This window comes from Arachis hypogaea, chromosome 2, assembly GCF_003086295.3.
Source record: "Arachis hypogaea cultivar Tifrunner chromosome 2, arahy.Tifrunner.gnm2.J5K5, whole genome shotgun sequence".
NCBI lineage: Eukaryota > Viridiplantae > Streptophyta > Magnoliopsida > Fabales > Fabaceae > Arachis > Arachis hypogaea.
In genome coordinates, this window is record NC_092037.1 from 93,708,661 (window position 1) to 93,714,062 (window position 5,402).

Below are 5,402 nucleotides of genomic sequence, written 5' to 3' on the forward strand. Positions count from 1 at the left end.
AATACATCAAAATAGTTTGTTGTTTATAATTTTTAAAGTTGTATTTTCCAATATGAAGCAGTTCTTTAGGGTTTAGGGTTTAGAATATCTGTATATTAATTATAAGATTTTTAGGGTTTAAGGTTTAGAATATCCTATATTAATTATAGGATTGTATATTTTTATTATTTTAATTTTTTTCATGAGTTTTTGGCTTTGATTTCTTGTGATTCGTAACTCTAATAAAAAATTTAATCTGATTAAAGTGTTCGTACTTTCTTTCTCTACATATTGGCCTCTTTTTGTTTGGTAGAAGTTGACGGTAATGTAATTTTCTTTCTCTTTGAATTCAGTCAATTGGAGTTTTAAGAGATACAGATAATTTCTGACATTTAATTTTCTTCTTTAGTTGTTCGGTTAAAAAGTTTATCTGAAGTTTTCATTATCTTAATTTTGTATAGAGGTAAAGTTTTGGTAATTTTTCACCGATTAAATTTGCATTGGATAAATGAATTGTTGTGATTGATTGTCGATTGAATTTGATTGAATTTATGTTGAATTCTTGTAATATATTGCTATTTGTGATAAATTTGAGATTCGGTGGGTTTAAGTGCAGTTAAAAATCGGATTATTTTGATGAATTTGGGGCTAAGATTATTTTGGAAATCAAGTAAAATTTTGTGTAATTAAAGGGTCAAAAAATTAAATTAAAAGCCGTGAAGAATCGGTAACCGTAAAAACTTGATAATAGATTTAAAATTATATATAAATTTTCGAATTGATTATAAAGATATTTTTAAAGATATTTTTAGGTTTAAAGAACTGTATTTATTACTATGATGATAATATTAATTTGATAATAAAATTGAATTGAGATTAATTTTATAAATAAATAAATTTAGAGGTATTTTGAATAAAAAGTAAGTGTTTGAGGACAGTGAGTATTTTTATAAAAATTATGAGTTATTTTTGTAAATATTAATAAACAAAGAATTAATTAGTAATTTTTTGAAAATGTTGGGTTAAAGAAAAATAATTAGAAGTTTGAGATTTAAAACATAATAAAAGTTTCGAAATAAAGTTTAAAAGAATTAAGTGTTCAAGTTATAAATATTATTTATTATTTAAATTAATTTGCATTAAAAAAATTATTATTTTTAATTTATTAAAAATACTATTTAGTAAAGGTATTATTATCAATATTATTGGTAAGATAGAATAGAATAAAAAAAATACTCTTTTAAAAAAATTTAGAGTCACAAAGTTAACTTAAGAATCTTATGATTTTTTTTTCATAAAATATTTAGTGGATGGTGAGAGAACAACGTGGAGATAGTTTGGACAATTAAGGATAAATAAATAAAAAATAAAAAAAGAGAAGATAAATTGACATGTGTGATTATGGAAAGGTTACGAGAAGGTGACGATAGTATAGTTATATGCTGAAGGATAAATGTTAACAAGTTGTGAGTTTTGTATGTGAATAATTGTACGGAGATGTCCGTAAATATGGAATGATTTTCAGGAGAAGGAGTCATATGCTTCAGCTGGAGAATCAGCGATTGCAAGTACTTGCAGAGGTTATATTTGATATACTTCAGCTGGAGAATTAGTGCTTGCAAGAAGTAGAAATTTGGAGAGGTTATGTCGCTGGAATGTCTTATCCGACTTGCGAGTTGGATTGCTCGGATGAGGGTCAAAATCGACAAATAAGCTCATTACCTGCGATAGGATTAGACATGCATCATCCTTGCTGTGCATTTGTAATTTATTTAATAATGCGAGATTGTTTGTGATTGTCTTCTTGTGTTTGTGCATTTCTTAATGGTATGTGAATTGTTGTGAATGGCTATTTTTCTGTGAGTTTTTGTATATTTGGCTGTGAATTAATTGAACTTTGATAATCTTGACTTAATTAATTACTTCCGATCCTACTAAGAACTCTTCCAGTTCTTATCCCTTTCTTACTTTCCCATCAGATGGAGACGGACATCCTGTTCTATGAGATGGACCCTCTGTATATATATGAGGATCTTGTATAGCATAAGTTTTACGTAGTAGTTGCAGAGATTAGGATTCATATGTATGTATTGCACAACCACCTTTTCCGTCATCCGATTAACACTCCGCTCTTTAACCCCGATATGTCTTATGAGTTCTTATTGCATTGGCTTCATTCTGATGTTCCGTTTCACCCGTTCTATGACGGACCTGTACCTCATCAGTACCTTGATCAGTTTGAAGATCAGGTGGTTCCTGAGCCTGAGCCTGAGCCTATGGAGGAACATGTACCAGAGCCCATATCTGAGTGGGATATTCTTGTAAAGCAGATCTTAGTGTCTTTGTCTGAGCCATCATCTGAAGAGCTGCACACCTCCTCCATTAGTGGACTACGAGTGTGGGTCAGAGCAGTAGTACGAGTGTCAGGACTCCTTCTGAGATTATTGAGATTTTTTATGATGAGGACGAGGACCTAAGGAGTGTTCATATGTGATTGAGATTTCTTCTAACGATGACAGTTGATGTTTGGGGATGACGATATGGTTTTTGGGAGTTTTTTGTGTTAGCCTAGTTTTTGTGTTTAGTCTCTATATATAAGCAGCTTTATTAGTTAGTTTACAACCCTTCACATCTTGTTACTATATACATTATCAACACTTCAGGCCCTGGTTCATATAGGAAGTCCCTAAGTTGGCGTCCGAAAATTAGCCTAGTCAACTATATACATTCTAATCTCTCAGTGAGTCTAATCAAAAGTGTATGACTAAACACAAAAGCTAGGCTAACACAAAAAACTCCCAAAAGCCACATCGTCAACTCTCAAGCATCAACTGTCGTCGCCATAAAAAATCTCAATCACATATGAACACTCCTCAGGATTTTCGTCTTCATCATCAGAAATCTCAATAATCTCAGGAGGGGTCCTGGCACTCGTACTACTGCTCTAGTCCACACTCGTCGGTCCACTAATGGAGGTGTGTGCAACTCCTCAGATGAGGGCTCAAACGAAGACATCGATGTCTGCTCTATAGGAATATCCTACTCAAGTATAGCCTCTGGTATATGCTTCTCGATAGGCTCAGGTGCAGGGACCACCTGATCCCAGGCTGATCAAGGTGCTGATGAGGTACATGTCCGTCATGGAACGAGTAAAATGGAGCACCAAGATGAAGCCAATACAATGGGAACTCATAAGGCATATCGGGGTTAAAGAGCAGAGTGTTAATCGGATGAGAAAAAGGGTGGTCGCGCAGTACGTACATATGGGTCCTAATCTCTGCAGCTACTACGTAAAACCTATGCTATACAAGATCCTCATATATGCAGGGAGGATCCATCTTATAGAATAGGATGTCTGTCTCCATCTGATGGAGAAATAAGAAATGGGTAAGAACTGGGAGGTTCTTAGTAGGGTTGGGAGTGGTTAGTTAAGTTAGGATTATCACAGTTCAATTAATGCACAACCAACTATACAAGAATCATAGAGAAATAGTCAGTCACAAAAATTTAGAATACCATTAAGGAATGCACAATCACAAGAAGAAAATCACAAACAATTTCACATTATCAAGTAAAATGCGAATGCGCGGTAAGGATGATGCATGTCTAGTTCTATCGTAGGTAATGAACTCATTTGTCGGTTTCGATCCGCACCCGATGCAATCCAACTCGCAAGTTGGATGAGGCATTCCAGCGACATAACCTCTGCAAGTTTACTTTTTGCAGGCGCTGATTCTTCTGTTGAAGTATGTCGACCATGACCTCTACAAGTACTTACAGGTGCTGATTCTCCAGTTGAAGCATGTGACTCCTTCTCCTGGAAGCCATTCCATATTTAGGAGCGTCCTCGCACAATGATTCACATACAAAGTCCACAACTTGTTAACATTTATCCTTCGGCATCATAACCATACTATCGTCACCCTCTCGTGACCTTTCCATAATCACACTTGTTGATTTATCTTCTCTCTTTCTTCAGTCTTTTACTTATTTATCCTTAATAGTTCAAACCATCTTCACACTATTTTCTCACCATTCACTAAGGTGGCGTTTGTTTTGAGGTATTAAGACAGAGACTGAGAGACTGAGACTCAGCATCATGTTTGTTGGTTCAGAGACTGGTACTAAAATTTCTGTCTCTGTCCCCAAAACTTCAGTATTTTAGTACCTCCAAAATGTAGGGACACAGGGGCTAAAATTTTTAGAGATAAAGACTGAAACTTTAATAACATTTTATACTTAAAATACTTTCATTTTAATTAATTCCAATTTTATTCTTTGTACAAATTAAATTAGAATTTCATTCTTGTTTCAATTTCTGTCTCCAACTTTGCATCAAACAGAATATTGAGATTTATTTCATTCTTTATCTCTTAGTTTCTGTCTCTCAGTCTCAGTCTTTTTGTCTCTGTCTCTCCATCAAACACTACCTAAATATTTTATAGAAAAAAAATCATAAGATTCTTAAGTTAACTTTGTGACTCTAAATCTTTTAAAAGGGTATTTTTATTTATTCTGTTCTATCTTATTTTTAATAGCATTGATAATAATAATAATAATAATATCTTTACTAAATAATATTCTTAATAAATTAACAATAATAATGATTTTTATTATAAATAAAATAATTTAAATAATAAATAATATTTATAACTTGCTTGAAGACTTAACCCTTCTAAACTTTACTTCTAAATTTTTATTACTTATGTTTTAAACTTTAAACTTTTAGTTATTTTACTTTTGATTCAACATTTTTATAAAATTACTAATTAATTTTTTGTTTAATAATATTTACAAAAATAACTCTGAATTTTTATAAAATACCCACTCATTCACAAACACGTATTTTTTACTTAAAATATTTCTAAACTTATTTATTATAAAATCAACCTCAATTTTCATCAAAACAGTTTCATTTAATGGTAACAGATACATTTCTTTGAACCCAATATATATATATATATATATATATATATATATATATATATATATATATATATATATATATATATATATAACTTTGAATCCATTTTCGAGTTTTACGGTTATCAATTCTTCACGGATTTTAATTTAATCTCTCAGTCTTTTTAATTACACAAAATTTTATTTGATTTTTAAAATATTAGCCAAGTACTTTATCTTTTGGATGACTATTGAAATACTTTATTAACATTATTAAAATAGTCATGTTAGTTTATTTCCCAGTTAAATATTCATGAGTTTTTTTCTATAATGTAGAATCTTAGAGAAAAAAATAATATAATATTCTTTAAATAAAGATAAAAAATTTATAAAATATAATAAAAAATAAAAAATTAAATAACGATAAGATACTTTAAATAGAAAGAAGTTAAAAAAATACCCAGATTTGTAAAATTAATCAAAATAAAAAAAAAAACTAAAAATAGCGGCGGTTTTAAACC